Below are 24156 nucleotides of genomic sequence, written 5' to 3'. Positions count from 1 at the left end.
GGACGGGACATAGTTGAGTAATTTTCCACATTGCCAGTGAGTTGTCAGAGTTGGAGCTGGAATGGAAAAGCTTCCCCAGATTCACGGCTTGTTGTGCAGCACAAGTCTTCAGTACCATTGCGGAAATGGTGTCAGGGCCCATTGCCTTTGTCGTATCTACGTGTCCAACTGTTTCTTCATGTCAAGTGCAGTGAATCGAATTCGTTGAAGACTGGCATCTGTGTTTCTGTGGGCATCATGACGAGGATGACGCGGATCATCGATTCAACACCTCTGGCTGAGGATGGTGCAGATACTACCATCTTTTTTGTCTTTTTCATTAATGTGCAAGGCTGTTCCATTACTTAAAATGGGAATATTTCTGGAGTCCTTTCCTCCAGTAAGTTGTTTAGTAGTACACCGACATTTATGTCTGGATGTGCCAGGACTGCAGAGTTTAGATCTGATCTGCTGGTCTTGGGATCATTTCGTCCTCTCTATCAGATGTTAGTTCTGCTGTTTGGAATGAAACCATTCAAGTGCGGTAGTTTTAATGGTTTGTCATCAGCTTTAGGTACACACGGTCTTGACCTTGGCATGTTCACCCACACATATCACTGAATCATCACTCGGCTTGGTGGTAATTGTAGTCTGATGGAATATCCTGGGGAAAATGTTACAGATTATGTTTGAATACAATCCTGCTTCTATTGCTGATGTTGTCAACAGCATCACGTGATAGCCCAGTTTGAGCTGCAATATCTGCAATTCAATTCTACTGACTGTCCCCCAGTTCACATCGAGACCCATTCACCCATCAGCTCTGAACTCAATGACATCACCTGGTTTCTGATGCGGTAATACTTCCATTTTCCTACTCTCATTCTGCTGAGGGTCTGTCCTTGGTGTCATGCTTCCAATTTGTTGCATTACTCAAACCCTTTAACATATTCATCTAAATCTTCTCCTTTATGTCATCTTCTGCGGTTGAATTGAATGTGTTTCTCTCTGGTTTTCTCCCTGACCATGATGAAGAGCTCTGTGGTGTCAGTGATGCCAGCCATATGTAGTTTCAGTGCCAATGAATGTGTGCACTTTGCATGATCGTTCAGTTCCCAGGGTACGACACTCCGTGTTGGACAGGGCAGTTGAGAAGCTTTTACGAATTGGAACTTGTTCAAAAATTGCTGAAGAAACAAAGCAGGTGTGCGGGCGTCTTTTGTAGTGAATATAGAGTCAATCTTTTGGGTCCAGTGACCCTTTCACGAAGCTCTCAATTTCTCCAGCAATTTTTGTGTTTTTAGTTCGAGTATCCTTCGCTATTTCTTTAATTGAAATTTTGCGCTGTGCCCATTCGTTTCTGGAGAAACCCAGCAGGTCTGGCAGCATCTGCAGAAACAGAGAAACAGAGATAGCCTTACAAGTCCGTGTGACTTGTTCAGAACTGAAAAAGGTTGGAAACTTGGCTTTTTAATCCCTTGCCGGAGTTGGGGATGCATGACTTGGAAAAGAGGGCATGGCATAAGATAAACGGGCTATTAGCAGTTGGGAACGAGAAGATGATGCAAAATGAGTTTAAATTAAGATGTGAATGGGGGAAAGGGGTTCTCTCTAACTGAGTGTAAGCTAAGGAAAACGTAACCACACAAGGTCACAGAGAGAAAAGGAGAGAGAATGTTAACCATGTGGTATTATATAGATCTAGCAAGAGATAGGTTTTCACTCTATAGATCATCCCCTCCTTCACACTAAGGAATTCAGGTGCTTGACCTCTTATTGGAACTAGTAAGAGTTTCATGTTGCCTTAGTTTTGCAACATAGAGCAAAACTGGCAGTATGAAATTTGGGCTGTTTTCTTTACCTGTCATCTTTATAATTCTTTCAAATTTGAAATGCTTATTGCTCAACATTTTATCTTGAAGTTAGTATCAGATAGAGTGTAGGAGGTTGAGGGGTGATATTCTCGAAGTTTATAATGTCATGGGAGGTATGGATAGGGTGAATAGCCAAGGTCTTTTCTGCAGGATCAGGGAGTTCAAACATAGATGCATAGCTTTAATGTAAAAGAGGGAAAACTTGAATGGGACAAAAGGGAAACTTTATTACACAGAGGGTGATGTAAGTATGGAATGATCTGCCAGAGGAACAGTCGTAGATGTAAGTACAGCTACAATATTTCAAAGACATTTAAACAAACATATGAATGGGAAACGTTTAGAGGCATATGGGCCAAGTGCAGGCAAATGAGACTAGTTTAGTTTAGAAAACCTGGCCAGCATGGACAAATTGGACCAAATGGTCTGTTTGTGCACAATATGACTGTATGAATCTAGAAAGCGAGAAGATGTATGAAAAGATATGATGTAATAAATTTGCAAGAAATATGAAGGCAAGGATCACGAGCTTTTCCGTCTGTATAAAGAAAAGCTTAAAAATGTGTTTGTGAGCTGAGGCAGAGGTGCAGTCAGGAAAGTACATTGAGGCCACGTGGAGGGCCACTAGGGAACTGGCCACAGGGAACAGGCAAATAACTTACACCAGTATTTTAAATCGTTCCTCATCGGGAAAGTATGCGTTTAAATGGTGTAAACAAAATGGCAATAGGAGGGAATTTCTTGAATTGTCTGTAACAAAAGTAACAAGGTTTTAAAATAACAGATAAGAATAAGGATAATAGGTCAGCAGTTAATTTTAAAAGAAGTGGTCACAGGGTGACTAGCAGCACTGTGTGAAATATTCCATAACACTCTGGATTACAGGAGTGTTCCAGCGAAACTTGAGACCCTCCAATGTGGCGCCTGTTTTCAAGAAACGAATGAGACAGAAAGAAGGAACTATTTTGCCTAACCATTATTGCTGGGAATCTTCTAGAGCCTGTTGGTAAGGAAGGAATTGCAGGGCAGTTAGAAAAGATAAACCCAGAGTTGGCATGATTTTGTGAAAGGGAAACCAGTTTTGTTCTGTAAAATCATATTTTTTTTTTCTGGAGATCCCTGAGAATGTCAAGATTAGAGTCATGCTGGAAAAGCACAACAGGTCAGGCAGCATTCAAGGAGCAGGAAAGTCAATGTGTTGGGCAAGAGCCCTTCATCAGGAACTCCTGAGAATGTGACAAACAGCCTTGATAAAGGGAACTGGTCAACGTGAGGCTTTCCAGAGATTTTCCACAAGGTATCACAAAATAAACGTTCTGACACAAAACAGAGGCTTTTAGTTTGATGGATAATATATTAGCATGGAATGACGGTGGGTTAACATATATAAATCGGAGAGTCAGGCTTAATGGATCTTCATGATAAAGGTGTATCTACTGAATTATCACAAATATCAGGCCGATGGCATCAGTTATTTACAATCTACACTGACAGCCTGACGGCGGGAGCTGAGTTCAATATACATCCGAGTTTGTAGATGACACTGAGAACCAAAATTCAGGCTGTTATTTAATGGAGAGGACTCCCAAATAACGGAGCAGTACAAAGGGATTGGAGTGTTCTTGTGCAGGAAACGTAGCGTCAGCATGCTGATGTTGCAAGTAACTAGGTTGGTTCATGAGGCGGGTTCCTGGCATGAAAGTGTTGATTTATGAGTGCATCGAAAATGGTGAGGCGATTATTCATTGCGGTTGAAATGCATAAGGGTGATATTACTGAAATGTACAAGATACAGGGGGGCTTGACAAGGTAAATGCTGAGAAGGTGTTTCCCCTGAACTCAAGGAGATAGATACCAAATAAGGAACACCAATTTCAATCTTCTCTCACAAGGTAGTGAATGTCTGAAATTCCCTATTCCAAAAGAGTTGTGGAGGGATACAACGAATTGCGTGGGAAAGCGCAGTTCAGACCTGGAGCCGATCAGCCATGTTCTTATTAAATGAGCGTTCAGGCTTGAGGGGCCGAATGGCCGACTCCTGTTCCTTTATCTTGCATTCCTATGTTATGATTTTGGAAAGTAACGGGTTATTTTCCTGGAAATCGTATTGTACAATGTACAGGGAGAGCAGAAGATTTGTTTGAGTTAACCCTTGGTGGGGTATGGTGGCTGTACTCACTGTGAATCTGGGTCTGGAACATGACTCACATTTGGAGCAGAAGTTACAGAGAGGGGAAGCCTGGAAAGAAGGATTGAGGTTGGTGGTCACTTTCTGACCCAGCCTGGATTCTACAAGTACATTTCTGAAACTGTGCCTAACCATTGGAGTGGTCTCGATCTGCCCCTGTGTAGCAGGTCGCAAGGGCTGAATGGAACATCAGAACACAGGGCTGAGGGACACAAGTGGGCCAATCAGTACTATGACACTACTCCACACGTGAATAAGGTCGTGGCTCATCTCATTGTGGTCCCAGCTGCACTTTTCCCTCCATGCACCATTATCCCTGATTCATCTGTCTATTAACAATCAGACGAGGCCAGCCTTGCTTTAATATAAAGATTCAACCATCCCAAACTTCTGAGAAAAAGAATTCCCACTTTAATATAATCCAACTTTGAGAATTTCTCCTCAATCCTGTTCTGACTGAAGTTGGAGGGTGTCAACAGTTTCCTTTTCTAGTCCCACTCCTCCACTGCTCATAACACAGTTTAAATGTAACCAGGTTGGTGATATGACCGATTATAAAGGTTTCAGACTGGGCCTGATTCAGTGACAGGAACAAGTCAGACAGATTTCTTTCATCAGCCGCAGGTAACTAATAGGGCTAATGGAGCAGTATGGTGGATTTGTGGTTAGCACTGCTACCTCATATCAGCAATGAACTGAGGTCAATTTCGAACCTTGTCTGACCCTCTATGTGGATTTTGAACATTCTTCCTGTGTCTGTGTAGGTTTCTTCCCAGTTCTCCAGTTTCCTCCCATATTCCAAAAATGTGCAGCTTAGAGTGATGTGCAGAAGGATTAGATTAGATTAGATTACTTAAAGTGTGGAAACAGGCCCTTCGGCCCAACAAGTCCACACCGACCCCGCCGAAGCGCAACCCACACCCATACCCCTACATTTACCCCTTACCTAACACTACGGGCAATTTAGCATGGCCAATTCACCTGACCTGCACATCTTGGACTGTGGGAGGAAACCGAGCACCCGGAGGAAACCCACGCAGACATGGGAGAACATGCAAACTCCACACAGTCAGTCCCTGAGTCGGGAATTGAACCCGGGTCTACAGGCGCTGTGAAGCAGCAGTGCAACCACTGTGCCACCGTGCCGCCCACAATTGGCCATGCTAAATTACTCAGAGTGACCAGGAATGTGTAGGTTAAGTGAGTTAGTCATGGGAAATGCAGGGTTACATGGATAGGGTAGGGGGAGAGGTCTGGATAGGATAATGTTCGGTGGATTGGTGTGGACTCGATGGGCAGAATGTCCTGCTTCCACACTGGAGGGGTTCTATGACAATGGCTTCAAGTTTGGACTATGAAAACACCCAGTGAGTATCTAGTTGATCCATTCACCCCAAGGCATTGTATATTTCAATAAGATCAGCTCTCATTCCAAGGGTAACCTGTAAAAGTCTCCATATTGTCAGCCCTTCATCCATGGAATAAGTGAAGGGAAGCACCTCTGAACTACTTCTAATATTACTATATCCTTTCTCAGATAAGGATACAAAATTAAAACTAATCTCATACATCGATGAGTCGGTTTATGTTCATTTATGTTAATCTTTCCTGCGAGGCAGAGATATTGAATATTTTTGAGGCAGGTCCACGAATCACAAAGGAGTCAAGGATTATCGAGGAGTGGGCAGCAATGTGCCTTGTGGGGAAAATGTAGACATTGGTACTGAATGGCATGGCTCCAGAATAACCGGGAATTAAACGAAATGATAACATCGACAAAGTTTTAAGGGGGAAACAAGATGGCAGTGATATGAAAGGTCTGCTTTGCTGTGCTGTGAATCACAGTGGTAATCTAACCTACCCCACCACAGTCATTTACTTAAAATTGAACACGAAATGATCTAGAGAATCCTTACTAATTTCGTTTTGTCAAGTGGAAATGACAAAACACGGGAAAGGATCGAGTAAGTCCCAACATGCAGGGCAACGTCAGAAGCATCGAGCGTGCCTGAGGCTGAGCTGTAACCCCCTCTGCTCGTTTGATGGACCCAGTTACTCACCAGGCCTTGGTCACCGAGTTCACCAAGTCACGTGAAATGATTGAAGCTATGATTGAAGAAAAGTTCAGCAGTAGGCTAGAACCGCGCTCAGCCGTGCTCCAAAAACATGACGAGCAACTTGAAAGCCTTGGAAACAGAACGGCTGAGGTCGAGCGCCAAACTGCAGGGGCAGAGTCTGTGATTGATTCCTCTAAGGAGCAAATCCTCGCCCTTGGAAAACATATCCGTTCCTTAACTAAACAAGGTGACGACCACGAGAACTGGGCAGAATGAAGAATGTTTATATCATCGGTCTGCTGGAGACATAAGGTGTTCAGCCAGTGTTGTTTTTTCGAGAACTGGCTGCCGTGATTCCTTCACTTCGAAGCTGAAGAGGGACTGGTGAAGAGTGAGACAGTTCATCGGGTTACTGAGGGCAGGTCTGACTCAGACTAACGCCCTCACCCTGTCCTTGTGCGATCACGTAGTTCCAGAGGCATTCAAAGACTTATGGAATCTTCCAGAACACAGGGAAAAGATCTAACAAGGGTTCCAGGTTTATGTTCTTCCAGGTCTTTTCAGCGGCAGTGATTCAAAAAAGAAAATCTTTTGATGATATCAAGAGAATGCTAAGGGAACTTGAGATTCAGTATTCCTTAATGAACCCAGCGGTGCTCCGTATGCTTTCAATAGATCCATGCACTGGTGACTCTTTCAGTAGATCCATTGACTCTCCAGAGGACGCGAAAACTTTGTGGACACTATAAAGCAGGCTGGATGCTTTCATGGATATCGATAATCATGCTTCTCTCGTTTTAAAGGAAGTTTGTTGAATCTTTCTGCTATTAAATAATAGTCGGGGATGGGTAGAGTACACACTTTTAAATTCACTAATATTACTACTCGTTTTTCTCTTGCTTAGTTTGTGTGTCGGTTTCGGCTCAAGCTGGAGGGAGTTATGAAGGTGATCATAATGACTGAATACCTACCTAAGGGCAGTTCAATCGCGATGTTTGTGATTAATTGTCCTGGATGCGGTATTACTAATGTGGCAGAAGATAAAGATTTGAGACGTGTAAATGCCCTCGGTGGGCGGGGGGTAAATGCCCCTCCTGAGAGCCATTGGCACTTTGTATCCTGTTTTTTGTTGTCTTTGTATGTATTTAGTTATGGAACGTTTTGAGAGCTTGTTAGTTGTAGTAGCTTTAGTTAGTCTTTGTTTAGGCTCTATGAGTGTTTTTTCATTGATGCTCAGCGATTTGTAATTCGAGGTCTTCCTCTTTGGAGTTCAAATGTTGTTCCAGTGTGTTATGGCTAATGTCATGCTTAAATGGTGCATCTGTAGCATTAAGGGGAGCAAGTTAATAGGAAAAGGATACGTTCTAGCCTTAAAAAGGAGAGGGTGGTTATTGTTCTACTGCAGGAGATGCACCTTGATGACAAGGAACATTTCACATTACAGCAGGGTGGGTTTGACCGGGTTTATTTTTCATCTTTTGATACTAGGAGTAGAGGAGAAGCCATACTGGTGAGGAATAATCTTCCACTTAAATTACGAGATTGTATGAGACACACACCGGAGGATCATACTCCTCAAAGATATCTGGGAATGAAAACGGTATTTTGAATGTTTGTTGCCCCCTGGCGCACAGCCTTAAATTCCTGATAGATGCTATTTCCAAATTAAGTAATCTTTCTTCGCAGCACATTATTGTAGGAGGAGATTTCAATTGTCTTTTCATCCACGGTGTACAGAATGGCCAAAAGCCCCCAGTACCATATTAACAAACTAAGCAAATTTTGTGTGGAACTGTGGCTGGTGGATGTTTGGAGGCAGATCCACCTCATGTATAGGGATTTTACTTTCTTCTTTAACCCGCAGAAAGGCCACACTAGGGTTGATCTCTTCCTCACCTTGCAGCAATCTTCGATTCGGTGTTGTTCTGTACAATTGGGAATATTACCATTTCTGACCATGCAACAGTATACTTATTGGTTAAGGTTAAGGGCAATATAGCAGGTTCGCGACACTGGCGAATGGATCGTTTTATTCTTAAGGATAGTAAGTTCATTGAGTATTTTTGTAATGAATTCAGATCTTTCTTAGCCATTAATTCAGATTCAACCAGTTACCCATCCATTCTATGGAAAATTGCTAAGGCTTATGCCAAAGGAATAAATATTTCTTAGGATTTGGCAGAAGCTGGAGCAGAAACGCTTGCTCCAGCCACGGCTGAAGGCAGCCGAGAGGGCAAACTGTGATAAACCCTTCGTGGCTAGGCTGCAGAGGATCATAATGCATTGGTCTACAGTGAATTCTATGCTCACACAGACAGGAACTTACATTTGCAAAATAAAGGCTGTTTGAGCATGGTGATAAACCCGGGCAAGTATTTAGCCTATCTTGCGAGTAAAAAGAGAACCACAAAGCCATTACCTCAATTAGGGAAGGTACTGGAACCGTTAGCTGCAATCCCATAAAGGTTAAAGCAGCATTTCAGAGGTTTTACTCCGTATTATATCAGACTGACCATTATGAGGATTAAGATGGAGTGTTTCTTCAAGAACTTGGATCTTCCAGGGGTAACCTCCAAATGACTGTCTTGCCTTAATGCACCATTGTCAGTGCTGGAGAGTATAACGCAGCTTCAGGGCGGAAAGGCGCCCGGTCCTGACGGATTTCCAAGTGAATTTCACGTGGAATTTATAAATTTATTGTCAGGGCCGATGCTTACCATGTTAGTCACTCACACGGTCACGATTGATTCCCATCATCTTTAAGAGAGGTTCATGTCTCTCTTATTCTTAAGAAAACGAAAACACTGGAAGATTGTGCTTCTTAGAGACCCATCTCACTTTTAAATGTTGACTTCAAAATCCTGTCTGAGACCCTTACATTACGGCTGGAAAATGGGTATCCTTCCATTGTCAAACTGGACCACACCAGCTTATAAAGGGCTGCAGATACTCCAACAATATTAGAAGATTACTCAATATGGTCTAAGCCTGCCCAGAACAAACTATATATGTATTAGAACATAGAACAATACAGCACAGAACAGACCCTTCGGCCCACGATGTTGTGCCGAACATCTATCCTAGATTAAGCACCCATCCATGTACCTATCCAATTGCCGCTTAAAGGTCGCCAATGATTCTGACTCTACCACTCCCACGGGCAGCGCATTCCATGCCCCCACCACTCTCTGGGTAAAGAACCCACCCCTGACATCTCCCCTATACCTTCCACCCTTCACCTTAAATTTATGTCCCCTTGTAACACTCTGTTGTACCCGGGGAAAAAGTTTCTGACTGTCTACTCTATCTATTCCTCTAATCATCTTATAAACGTCTATCAAGTCACCTCTCATCCTTCGCCGCTCCAACGAGAAAAGGCCGAGAACTCTCAACCTATCCTCGTACGACCTATTCTCCATTCCAGGCAACATCCTGGTAAATCTTCTCTGCACCCTCTCCAAAGGTTCCACATCTTTCCTAAAGTGAGGCAACCAGAACTGCACACAGTACTCCAAATGTGGCCTAACCAAAGTCCTGTACAGCTGCAACATCCCTTCACGACTCTTGAATTCAATCCCTCTGCTAATGAACGCTAATACACCATAGGCCTTCTTACAAGCTCTATCCACCTGAGTGGCAACTTTCAAAGATCTATGTACATAGACCCCAAGATCCCTCGGTTTCTCCACCTGACTAAGAACCCTACCGTTAACCCTGTATTCCGCATTCTTATTTGTTCTTCCAAAATGGACAACCTCACACTTGGCAGGGTTGAACTCCATCTGCCACTCATCAGCCCAGCTCTGCATCATATCTAAGTCTCTTTGCAGCCGACAACAGCCCTCCTCACTGTCCACAACTCCACAAATCTTCGTATCATCTGCAAATTTACTGACCCACCCTTCGACTCCCTCATCCAAGTCATTAATAAAAATTACAAACAGCAGAGGACCCAGAACTGATCCCTGCGGAACTCCACTTGTAACTGGGCTCCAGGCTGAATATTTACCATCTACCACCACTCTCTGACTTCGACTGGTTAGCCAGTTTTCTATCCAATTGGCCAAATTTCCCATGCCCCCTGACTTTCCGCATAAGCCTACCATGGGGAACCTTATCAAATGCCTTACTAAAATCCATGTACACTACATCCACTGCTCTACCCTCATCCACATGCTTGGTCACCTCCTCAAAGAATTCAATAAGACTTGTAAGGCAAGACCTACCCTTCACAAATCCGTGCTGCCTGTCCCTAATCAAGCAGTGTCTTTCCAGATACTCATAAATCCTATCCCTCAGTACCCTTTCCATTACTTTGCCTACTACAGAAGTAAGGCTAACTGGCCTGTAATTCCCGGGGTTATCCCTATTCCCTTTTTTGAACAGGGGCACAACATTCGCTACTCTCCAGTCCCCTGGTACCACCCCCGTTGACAGTGAAGACGAAAAGATCATTGCCAACGGTACTGCAATTTCCTCTCTTGCTTCCCACATAATCCTAGGATATATCCCGTCAGGCCCCGGGGACTTGTCTATCCTCAAGTTGCTCAAAATGTCCAACACATCTTCCTTCCTAACAAGTATCTCTTCTAGCTTACCAGTCCGTTTCACACTCTCCTCTTCAACAATACGGTCCCTCTCGTTCGTAAATACTGAAGAAACGTACTCATTCAAGACCTCTCCTATCTCTTCCGACTCAATACACAATCTCCCACTACTGTCCTTGATCGGACATAACCTCGTTCTCGTCATTCTCATGTTTCTCACATACGCATAAAATGCCTTGGGGTTATCCTTGATCCTATCCGCCAAGGATTTTTCATGCCCTCTCTTAGCTCTCCTAATCCCTTTCTTCAGGTCCCTTCTGGCTATCCTGTATCCCTCCACTGCCCTGTCCGAACCCTGTTTCCTCAACCTTATGTAAGCCTCCTTCTTCATCTTTACTAGACATTCAACCTCCCTCGTCAACCAAGGCTCCCTCACACAACCATTTCTTTCCTGCCTGATAGGTAAATACATATCAAGGACACGTCGTATCTGCTCCTTGAAAAAGTTCCACATTTCCACCACATCCTTCCCTGACAGCCTATGCTCCCAACTTATGCTCCTCAAATCCTGTCTTACAGCATTGTAATTTCCCTTCCCCCAATTGTAAAATCTACCCTGTTGTGCGCACCTATCTCTCTCCATAACCAAGGTGAAAGTCACAGAATTGTGGTCACCATCACCAAAATGTTCACCCACTACCAAGTCCATCACTTGTCCCGGCTCATTATCGAGTACCAAATCCAATATGGCCTCCCCTCTGTTTGGACAATCTACATACTGAGTTAGAAAAGCTTCATGGACACACTGCACAAACACCGCCCCATCCAATCTACTTGATCTAAAGAGCTTCCAATCAATACTTGGGAAGTTGAAGTCGCCCATAACTACGACCCTGTGACTTCTGCACCTTTCCAAAATCTGTTTCCCAATCTGTTTCTCCACATCTCTGCTGCTATTGGGGGGCCTATAGTAAACACCCAACAAGGTGACTGCACCTTTCCTATTTCTGACTTCAGCCCATACTACCTCCAAAGGCAGATCCCCCTCAAACTTCCTTTCTGCAGCCGTTATACCATTTCTAATTAGCAATGCCACCCCCCTCCTTTTTTTACCATCCTCCCTAATCTTACTGAAACATCTGTAACCAGGAACCTCCAACAACCATTCCTGTCCCTCATCTATCCACGTTTCCGTGATGGCCACAACATCGTAGTCACAGGTACCGATCTATGCCTTAAGTTCACCCACCTTATTTCTGATACTCCTTGCTTTGAAGTATACGCACTTGAGCCCATCTCTGTGTCCGCAAGTATTCCCTGTCAGTGCTACCTTCTCCACAGCCTCCCTACATTCTTGGACATTCTGACAAACAGCTAGCTTACTTGCTGGACTACAAGTCCGGATCCCATCCCCCTGCCAAATTAGTTTAAACCCCCCCAAAGAGTGCTAGCAAACCTACCCCCCAGGATATTGGTGCTCTTCTGGTTCAGGTGCAACCCGTCCTGTTTGTACAGGTCCCACCTTCCCCAGAATGCAGTCCAATTGTCCAAATACCTGAAGCCCTCCTTCCTACACCATCCTTGCAGCCACGTGTTCAACTGCACTCAAATATCAATCACTTACCTTCCCGACCAGCTCTGCGCTCCAACCTCACTTCCGCCCAGCTCGCGCCGCTCTCTGCGGTGAAAAGACCGTTGGCGTCGAGGTAAGTTCTTTAAATATCAATCACGTACCTTCCCGACCAGCTCTGCGCTCCAACTTCACTTCCGCCCAGCTCGCGCCGCTCTCTGCGGTGAAAAAAGCAGAGTGATCCCTTTAGACACAGAGAAGGCATTGATTGGATTGAGTGGCTGTATGTCTTCTATATATAAGAATGGTTTGGTCCAGGCAAAGTTTTTATCAAGTGGGTGAGGCTCCTTGAAAGCAATCCTCTGGCCACGTTTCTCACCAATGTTTTGAGATCCTGTAACATTAATATTCCAAGAGGCAGTCCAAGGTAGACCCCTTTCGCCAGTGTTGTTTACGTTGGTCATTGAGCCACTGGTGAAGGCCATCTGCAGGGACCCCAACATATCTGCCCCAGAAGTGGAAGAGAAGTCACGTTAATACCATTAATCTTACAAAGTCGGAGGCCATGTCTATGGGCGATCTTGGGGAAATAGCTGATGTAAATGGAGAAACCTGGTTTCTTTTTCAATGATCCCGGAGTTATGGGGATATTCCCTATTTAGGTATATTCATTAATCCTATCTTTGAAATTTTACTTAAGTTGGAATTTGTCCATTTGTTTGACAAAATTAAACAAGACTTTCGAAGCTGGGAGGCACTTCCAATATCCTGGCTAAATCGGTTAGCTCTTATTAACATGAATTCCCTCCCTTGTTTGCTATACCCCGTGTGAATGCTTTCTTTGATGTTTCCCAGACAGACATTTAAGAGAATTAATGGATGATGTAGCTCTTTGATTTGTCATCAAAAGCGACCCCTTAGCAAGTTAACCAAATTACAAAGACCCCACAGTTTGCGGGGAGCATATCTCCCGGATATTAAAAGCTATCAATTAAGCTCTTCTTTACCCGATGTTAGTGAGGCCATGGCGCCAATTTGGTTAGATATTGAAGCTTCTCAGGCAAAACGCACCCTTATTAGTCTGCTATTCATAGACAAAATGAGGACAGTTATGAAGTATTGACATTTCCCAATGAGTATCAATAATTTTAAAACATTGAGGGCAATGAGTCCGATCGAGGGCAATATCGCCAAACCTCATTTCTTATCCCAAAACGTGGTGTTACGTGTTTCCGACCGTGGATACTGGTTTCCATGCTTAAACTATGGGCAACTCGTCAGTGTATCTTGCTTTGATGATTTATCTGAGGGAGAAACAAGGATGTCCTTGGATCAAATAAGTCATAACTATAGACTACCAAGCAGAGATGTCTTCTGTTTTCTTTTTATCAGTTCAGAGATATTATTCAAAAAAGAACCACGCTTTTAACAGACCCGTACAGATCCGATGCACAGAAGAGGGTGCTTAGTGCTAAGAACACACTCTCTGTCAGTACCATTTATAATTTGTAGGAGAGTGGCCCCTCAGACGAGACTTTGTGCCTTTCTGAGTGCTACAAAGAGAGTTGGGCGTTCAAATCTCTTCGGACACAGGGGAGGATATTTATGAAAATGCAAGAAGGATTTCAATCCGTAAGAATACTATTGCCATGTAGGTGAAGATTCTTCATAGAGGCTATCTGGCCACAGATCCTCTCTCAAAATTCAAAATGGGAGCATGTCTCAAACACAGAATGACTATGGGTACTCTTACTCATTGCTTGTTGACCTTGCACCAACTCTATAGGAGCGCTGTGCTATGGAGGGAATCTTGGGGACCGAATTGGAGATGGATCTGGTTTCCCTTTTCGTGGGCCTGCCCAGTGTACCTTACTTCGTTGTGCATAGGAAAAAAAATACTTCAATACTCTCACTCTCTGTGTTCAGAAAAAAGCATTCTGTTGTGTTTGGTGCCTGAAAACCCCCTGGGTCTGTTGCATTTTCGCAAGCTCTTCATGGAGCATAGGCCTTTGGTCTTTTTTAAAGGTATGGTACAACAGAAAATAGAGGATTCTTATAAGACATGGCAGCCCTTTTTGAATTACCAAGATACAGGCTGATCTGCCACTCTAATAAGGACATTTACATAGGTATGACGATCTTGAACTAATGATTCTAATGCCCAGGCAGGAAGAATTACGGGCAAATGGACGTGTATCGGTTAATGCTCATGTAGGTTGAGAACCAAAGTTTTGTCACACTGAGTTGTATTATTCATTTGTTTTTATTCTTATTTTTCTTCTGCCCGTTTATTTATCTTTTTGTTTTGTGTGTACATGCACATGGGTGTAATTTTGTTCATTTTTTTTGCGTTGGGTACTTTTTGGTTCATTGCAGCATTAAGACGATTTTCTCTCAATACCAATATTTTTGAAAACAATTAACATGTTATCCTGGATAGAAGAGAGTCCCATAGGACCACTTTCTCATTCGTGAGACCACAAATTGTGGTTTACCCTCAAGGTCATTACATCCCTGGTGACAGGGTAAGGTTGGGAGGACTTTCCCTTAATGGGAACCTCCGTCTGTTTGGGGAATTGAACCTGCGCTGTTAGACTTCCTCTGCATCACAAGCCAGCCATCCAGCCAACAGAGTGGGAGATTGCGTAACTGCTATAGACAGAAATAGCCAAACTCAAAGTAAAATATAAACTTTTATAAGAAGGTAAAAGGTACAATTCAGATGACGGTCAAGATAATGGCTGAGGATAAAAAGCCTCTGGAAATTGTAGTTTATAAGGAGGCAGGTGATTAGGTGCTTTCTTTGGTTGAATATAATAATGTGACACAAGAGAAATAACCAGAATTACTAATTGTGATTAGATATCGATAACCATAAATTAAGAGTATATTTTGGATTGGTCTGTGTGAAGCATGCTAAGCATCACATGAAAGTAAAAAGCTGATGAAGCATATTTTTTGGAGGGTCCATCCTTATGGGAAATGCCTACTGAACACATGCTTGCAGAAACTCGTGGCAAAAATTGCCTGGGTGTCGTCTGGACAGTGATAGGAAACCGGGGGTGCTGAATGATTGAACGTTCGTGCAACGTGAAGCTCAGGAGACAGTCAGATCGCCCCTGATCTTATTAAATGGTACAGAACATTTGAAGGGCTGAATGGCCTCATTATGGATTTTAATTGCAAGTGATTATGTAAAAAAAACTCTGTTCCTTCCCCTAATGTTTTACACAAAGAGACACTGCCATTTTCCTGAAACTGGGAATTATTTGCAATATTATCTGGAACATGCCATAATCAACATTCTCCAGAGCATTCTGCAATCTGTGGGAGTGTTCCAAAGGTATGCAACAGAGGGGGAGACAGAGGGGGTGGGGATACGTGCTGCATGCAGGAGTGAGAGTAATGGAGCATGAGCCTTTTTGGGGATCGGTGCTATAACAGATTTACAGTAAGTGTGAGGGAGCAGAGAGAATAGAGTGACCCTTATGCTGACAAAGTGGGGAAGGTTATTGATGCTTGTCGTGTGTTACTGAACATTCTTCAAGACCGCAGATACTGCACTGAGCTCGGTAGTGAGCTCAGACTAGACTCGGTGGGTCTGGTGGTGTGGCCCACTCTGGGAAGAGACGTACTAACTCATCCACCAGGACATCCGTGACCCTGTTGACCACCCGTGGTGTAATTGGCCTTTATCTGCCATGTTCTGGGCAAATTGTACACGGCAGCTCCAAACTGAGGAAAGCTCAATCGTGTGTCCATTGTCCTTTTAAAGATGGCACCAGTGCCAGAGATCATGGAATATCCAGGGGCATACGAGCGATGGTGGGTACCTCCAGCCAAGGCGGGTGGGAAAATCGGATTGGCATTGAATGGGAGGGATGCCATGGGGGAGGGTGGGTAGTTCATGTGGTGAGTTCTATAAGATAGCACAAGGAAATTAGCTCGGCCTCGTGCAGACAATCCATCTGCCACACTCAATGAAAATCACACAAAGATGAATTATTGTTGGATTCAACCCAATGAGTTGAAGACTCTGCTGACACCACTCCCAGATACAAAGCTGCAGAACAAATCCTCATCCAAAACTCTCCATCATCTGAACTCACACCTATTCCTGGTAATACTGGCATATTTTGCCAGATGGTATTGAAACGTCTATTTCAGCATTCTGAAACCTGTGATCACATCCTTCCATGACATTGTTTCTCAATCTCAATCTAAACTCAAAACCTCTTTCCTTTGCAGTCATGCACAGAGACAGGCCATTCAGCTAAAACTGGTCCATAACAACCAAAATGTCCGTCCACATGAACCCCAATTCCCTGCACTTGGCCCATCTCCTTCTCTGCCTTTCCCATTCATATATTGTACGAACAAAGTGCAGCGAGGTGTTGTGACATCAAGAAAGGCCTCAGGAAAATCTCACTGAATCAACCATTCATCTCACCCCAGCAATCAGATTACACAGAAACAAATTAACTGGAACTTATAGACAAGAAGTAGAAGCAAACGCTGGTGGGAGATGTGTATGGAATTAAATACTGCAGGGAAAAAAATTGCGTATGTAATAAACAGGAAATTAGATACACACGCGTTTGCAGGCAAATCTCAACGGGTCTGGTACTATTTGAAGGATAAAAGTCGAAAGTTTGGCCCACGAATAACACAGCAGGTCAGGGCACATCCAAGGAGCAGGAAAGTCGATGTTTTCGTCATAAGCCATTCATCAGGAATTCATTTCAGAATTCACTTTTTTCTAATCCTCTGTAGGAAGAGAGTGAGTCAACATTTTTAATTTCGGGATTCTTCGTTTTGTTTTCAATCTCCCAGTATATGCAGCTCTTTGTTTTATTTTAGATCAGCAATTATCTTGCATGCTGCAGTATTAATGGACAACTTGATCTGGGAAGAAGGGGAAGGGGTGAGGGCAGAACAGCAGGCAATATGTCAGTCACAGCTTAAGGCCCTGTCATTCAGAATGTGAAACCTGGGGTGGAGGTAAAGGAAAGCTTGTCGGAAACTCCGCACTGGAATTTGGCATCATTTGAACAGATGTGACGGATCCAGAGAATGTCGGAGGATGCAGTCTCGCTCGTAGCTGGTCATTGAGTGGCACAGTGGTTAGCAATGCTCCCTTACAGCACCAATGACCTGGGTTCGATTCCACTCTTTGGTGACTGTCTGTGCGGTGTTTGCACCTTCTCCCTGTGTGTGTGTGAGCTTTCTCTGGATATTTGGCTTTCCTCTCACAGTCCAAGAATGTCCAGGTCAGCTTCAGTGACCTCACTGAATTGATCCACAGTATCTAGCGATGTGCAGGTTCAGTGAATTGTCTATGGGAAATGTAGAGTTACAGCGGTAACGTTTGGGTTTGTTGATTCAATTTGCAGCTTCATATCCTCGCCAACTGTGGGGAAACTCAATATAGAGAAAGTCAGACCTGGCACCTGGTGACTCCATCTCGCCGCTTGCTCCTGCAGGCTTTTATCCTGGACACCAACGTCTCGGGGGACACTGCATGTACTACACACCCACCAATGCTGACTTTGACACATGGCAGCTTCACCATGCACTCCCAGCACATCTCCGACCCACTAACAATACGTCTTCTGTACTTCAATGCTGCAGCTCAGGGTGCACTGACAACTCTCATTGCAATGCTGCTGCAAGGACACCGTGCTCAGGGAGTTGGGCTGAGGCCAAAATGCGTAAAAAGTATGGTGTACAGCAAATGAAACTGCATTTAGAAGTGCGTCAATTTATATAAATAAATTACTGAAGCATATTCCCTATAGTGGGCGGCACGGTGGCACAGTGGTTAGCACTGCTGCCTCACAGCGACTGAGACCCGGGTTCAATTCCCGACTCAGGCGACTGACTGTGTGGAGTGTGCACGTTCTCCCCGTGTCTGCGTGGGTTTCCTCCGGGTGCTCCGGTTTCCTCCCACAGTCCAAAGATGTGCGGGTCAGGTAAATTGGTCATGCTAAATTGCCCGTAGTGTTAGGTAAGGGGTGAATATGGGGGTATGGGTGGTTGCGCTTCGGCGGGTCGATGTGGACTTGTTGGGCCGAAGGGCCTGTTTCCACACTGTAAGTAATCTAATATAATCTATGGAAGTTCCACAGTTGCATTATTAGAGCAGGGAGAGGAACATTCAGAGAAGTCCACACTTCCTGTCTATGTTCATGGCGGCTGTGCTCAATGACAGTCTGCTCGCGAGCGTTTGTTCCCATGGAGGAGAAATCAGCACAGTAACAACATCTTGATTGTGATTGTTTTAAGGGGTGGAGGATTTTTGAAGTGATGGTTACAGCAGAGTAAACGTACAACAGAGCAGAATCATGTAGCCTATGAAAAGAAAATATTTATTTATTCTCCCTCACAACTGACTTCACGAGAGCGATTGGTGATGGGAGATGTGACCAATAGCCAGCAATATGAACATGTAGTCCAGTCCAGATATATTGTGGACGAATGTGCTTGTATTGAAAGCTGAATTGCTCTGACTGTGATTGATGTCAGTCTCCATGCAATGCATCTGTTTCACTGCAGGGTTTCCCGCTCCTATTAGTAAGAGGCTTCATTCAGTGCACTATCCCACTGTAGTAACAGATGCATCAGCTCTAACAGTAACAGAGATCAACAGCTGCACAGATCTGAATCTGAGAATAGTGACCGGAACATTACAACAATGGAGAGGAGGTTTTCCTTGAGTCTTTTCAAAATTTCCCCCTCTTGGGGATTTCTACCATATCGGATATCAGCAGTGCTGATGATTATTCTAGGCGGGTTGGAGGGTGTGTTTCTCAACTATTCTCGCTATTGTTGGTGTTCTCTACCTCTGTCCATTCATTAATCCCATAAACAAGTTTGAACTTCGTTGCAATTTCTGTTATCTATATTTGTCAGAGAAAGAAACTACTGTCTTCAGTTTTAATTGCAGTCTCCATTCATTACTCATGAATTGCAGACCACTCCCTCATAAACATCTGCGAACAAAACTGTGGACAACCTCGAGATCCCTTTTTGCCCTGAACTGATTTATGTCTCCTGTTCTCTCTGTCACCAAACCTGTCCACTCCCAGCTCCTAATAACCCCAATCTTCATCTCTGTGTCAGTATTGTTGCTGAACAAACCATTGGCTGCACGTTGGTAAAATTCAGACTTAATGTTTCAAGCTCTCTGCTGACCACTTTTCCGATTACAAATATTTCAATCATAAAATTGTTCTTGTCTCGGAAGTTACTTCATGATTAGGACAATGTATGAATGTAGGAATGTCGCTGGATGAAATTCAGAAGCTAAGCTTATTAAACTAAAGATTTTCTTTCAAGTGTTTTCTTTCAATTCCACCACAGCCGATGACAGAACTTAAATAAAAATGGTAAGAATTGCAATAAAAGTGAATTTCACTAAAAACAAACATAAAAACAACATTTTTTTGTCTGAAAACCTTCATCTTTCACTGATCACCTTCGGTAAAGAAATCTAATGTTATTACCCGGTCTGAAGTAAGTGTGACTTGAGACCCATGACAATCTGCTTAACTTTATATTGGCTTGTGGAATGGCCTCATAATCAGGGCAATTAGTGATGGGACCAATGCTGCCCTTGGCTATGACAACATCTCACGAATTAACAAAATTCAGGGTGAAATCAAATAAACGAAGATGCTGAAAATGTGAAATTATGGACAGAAATGCAAAGAAATGAACAGACAGTGCTGAGAAACTTTCCTGAACTGAAAGCAGCTGGAAAGGAGTGTGATTAATACCGTTGATAGGGAAGTGTGATTTGAAGGGGAGGAGGAATCAATAGAGAAAGAGAGATATAGAAGAAAAAGAGAAAACAAAGAGAATGATGATCAGCTGGGCTGGAGATAAAATGTGAGATTCACCTCGTTTATTTTTTGCTTTTCCCATCTCCGTGAATAACATGACCTTGTAAATGCAGGTATCCCCCGTTTTTCAAAAATTCACTTTTCGCCACTTCCTTTTCCGAATGACTTACATTAGGACATTGTTTCGCTAACCAAAAGATATCCGATCAGGATTTTCACTTTTACGAAGAAAGCCGAATGTTTTCCCATATAAATTATTGCCACTGCACTTTACACCATATCAGCTTGCGAACAGTTTCGTAGGAACACTCTACTTACAAATACTGAGGGAAACCTGTATATATCTAAGATCATATTTAAAGCGATTTAATTCCCTCTGTCTGTCCTGCCTAAGTGTGTTCATCTTCTTATATTCATTAATTAGATATGGGTATCTCTGACTGGGGCAGCATGAGTTCGTTTTTCCAGTTGCCCTTGAGAAGATCTTGAGCCCCTGCAGTCCACGTGTTTGATCTGATTTGGTTTCATTTACTTTAGTCAAATGTACAATGGAAAGGTTTGTTCTTATTGTAGTGCAGGCACCTGATAGTAAACAAGAAAACAAAGATCACAGAGTGATGCATACACGGTTACAGCTTCACAGGAGGTGTGCAAAGTAAGATCGACATTAGCAAGATTAATAATATTTGAAAAGTGAGAGATGTCAATTTGTCAGTTTAATAATAGTAGGGAAAGAAGTGTTCCTGAACATGTTTTCAAGCCTCTGTGTCTCCTCCCTGTTGGAAGAGGTTGTAGGTGATCATTACCAGTTTGGGAGAGAGATCTTTGATGTTGCCAGCCTTTCTGCGACAATGACAAGTATCAATGGACGGAAGGTTGTCTTCCGTGATGGTCTGGACTGTGCAGACAACCGTCTGTAGTTTCTTATGGTCCTGGGCACAGCAGGTACCATGTCAGGTCATTGTGCACCCGAATAGAATGCTTTGAGTTGCCAGTATACAGAGCACTGGGAGACGGGCAGTTTCAAAATAGTTAGATGTAACAATTGGCTGTTAAATGGATATCCACGTTGTGGTTGCTGTTTTGACAACAATTGAAATTTAACTGATAATGTTAAATTATGTCTTCTATACCAAAACCTTGTTGAGTGCATTTAGTGCCAACATCGAACCAATGAGCCATCAGCTGCTTCAAACGAATAGAGAAACCAACGAAGGAGAAAGAGAAAGAAACAAAGGGAAGGAGAGAGAGAATACAGCGAGGGAAACAGATGGACAGTCCGTCAAAGAGAGAAGGGAAACAAAACAAGGAAACAAACAGTCACATGGACAGGGAGAAGGGAAAGTGAATAGGTTCAGGGAAAGAAACAGAAGACAGGGAAAAGGAAAACACAGGGAAATAGGCAATGTGAGAGAAACAGTGAGAGACAAAGATCACAGGGACCTGGGGATAGGGTCAAGGGGAGCTGGGGGAATGGGAGGAGCCGGGGTGAGGACCGGAGAGACCTGGGCGTGAGTACTGGAGGGAGCTTGGGGTAGGGAGGTGAGGATTTATTTTGTCCTGCGCCAAGATATCCAGGCAGACCATGGATCAAGTTAAGCATGGATGTACTGAACAATGGCTGTAAAACATGTCTGAGAGGCATATAGGTTACCCTGCACAGGGTGTGCGCGAGGCGAGGTCAATATGGACAAAATCAGCATTATCTGAGATTAGAGAGCCCATTCATCGGTCTAATAACAGCTAGGAAGAAGCTGTTCCTGAACTTGCTGCTCTGTGTGTTCAAGCGTCTGTATCTTTTATCCTGATGGAAGAGGTTGTGGGAAATATTTACAGACATATGATGGGTCTTTGGTAATGTTAGAACAAAGAACATTCCAGTACAGGAACAGGCCATTCGGTGGTCCAAGCCTGCGACTATCCAAATGCTCTCTCTCAACCTGTCTCCTATTTTCTAAAGGTCTGTATCCCTATGCTCCCTGCCCATTCATGTATCTTTCCGGAAACAGCTTAAATGGAGCACCACTGGTCACAGTTCTCCATTTTGAGAAACTCGCTTCTCCTACTACGCTCTGTCCCCTGTTGCCAAGCCAGTTCTTTATCCATGTAGCTAGCACACCCTGGACACCATGTGACTTCACTTTCTCCATAACCCGAACATGGGAAATCTTATCAAACGTCTTCCTGAAGTCCATGTACATGACATCTACAGCCCCTCCTTCATCAATCAACTTTGTCACTTCCTCAAATAATTCTATTAAGTTGGGAAGACATGACCTTCCCTGCACTAAACCACGTTGCCTATCACTGATAAGACCATTTTCCTCCAAACGAGAATAGATCCTATCACTCAGTATCTTCTCTTGCAGCTTTCCTATCCCAGACGTCAGGCTCACCGGTCTATAATTGACTGGATTATTCATGCTACCCTTCTTAAACAAGGTGATTAGAAACTTTCCAGTCCTCCAGGACCTCAGCTGTGTTCAAGGATGTTACAAAGATATCTGTTAAGGCCCAAGTTATTTCCTCTCTCCCTTCCCTCAGTAATCTTGGATAGATGTTGAAAGCCTTTCTGCGGCAACGAGCCGTGTAAATAGAGTCAATGGTTGGGAGATTGGAGTCCGTCATAGTCTGGGCTGTGATCACAATCTTCTGTAGTTTCTGATGGTCCTGGGCAGAGTGTTGCCGTACCAGGCCATTACGCACCCGGACAGTACGTTCACAATAGTGCATCTGTAGAAGTAGTGCATGCTAAATATCCTGAGCCAAGTGAGGAAGGAGAGGCGTTTTTGAACCATTCTGACTGTCATACCTATGTGAGAAGTCCAGGGTAGGTTGCCAGTTATCATCATTCCGAGTGACTTGAAGCTCTGCACTCTCTCAACCGTTGATGTAGATAGTGGTTTGTTCCCCTCCTTTTGTTCGAAAGTCAATGATCAGTTCTTTACTCTTGCCGAATTTAAAAGGGATGTTATTATCATTCCACCATGCCACCAAACCCACTTTCTTCTTTCTGTGTTCAGACTCATCATTGTTTGATATCCCTCCTGCTTTGGTGATGTCATCAGCAAACTTACAGTTGGCATTGTTTGGAATTTGGCAACACAGCCACGTGTGTACAGGGAGTACAGTAGGGGGCTGAGGGACACAGCCGTGTGTGTACAGGGAGTACAGTAGGGGACTGCGGACACAGCTGTATGTGTACAGGGAGTAGAGTAGGGGGTGAGGACACAGCCGTGTGTGTACAGGGAGTACAGTAAGGGGTTGAGGGATGCAATCGTGTGTGTACAGGGAGTGCAGTAGTGGGCTGAGGGACACAGCCGTGTGTGTACAGGGAGTAAAGTCGGGAGCTGAGGACACAGCCATGTGTGTAGAGGGAGTACAGGCGGGGCTGAGGACATAGCCGTGGGTGTACAGGGAATACAGTAGGTGACTGAGGGCACAGACATCGGTGTAAAGGGAGTACAGTAGGGGGCTGAGGGATACAACCGTGTGTGTACAGGGAGTACAGTAGGGGGCTGAGGGACACAACCGTGTGTGTACAGGGAGTACAGCAGGGGGCTGAGGACACAGCCGTGTGTGTACACGGAGTACAGTAGGGGCCTGAGGACACAGCCGTGGATGTACAGGGAGTACAGTAGGGTGCTGAGAACACAGCCGTGTGTGTACAGGGAGTACGGTAGGGGGCTGAGGACACAGCCGTGTGAGTACAGGGAGTACAGTAGGGGGTTGATGAACACAGACATGTGTGCACAGGGAGTACAGTAGGGGGCTGAGGGACACAGCCATGTGTGTACAGGGAGTATAGTAGGGTTCTGAGGGACACAGCCGTGTGTGTACAGGGAGTACAGTAGGGGGCTGAGGGTCACAGCCGTGTATGGACTGGGAATACAGTAGGGGGATGAGGGACACAGCTGTGTGTGTATAGGAAGTACAGTAGAGGGCTGAGGACACAGCCGTGTGTGTACAGGGAGTACAGTAGAGGGCTGAGGGACACAGCCGTGTGTGTCCAGGGAGTACAGTAGGCGACTGAGGACACAGCCGTGAGTGTACACGGAGTACAGTAGGGGGCTGAGGACACATCCTCCAGGAGCTCC

This window comes from Hemiscyllium ocellatum, chromosome 21, assembly GCF_020745735.1.
Source record: "Hemiscyllium ocellatum isolate sHemOce1 chromosome 21, sHemOce1.pat.X.cur, whole genome shotgun sequence".
Classification (NCBI taxonomy): domain Eukaryota; kingdom Metazoa; phylum Chordata; class Chondrichthyes; order Orectolobiformes; family Hemiscylliidae; genus Hemiscyllium; species Hemiscyllium ocellatum.
This window is presented reverse-complemented; position numbering follows the sequence as displayed.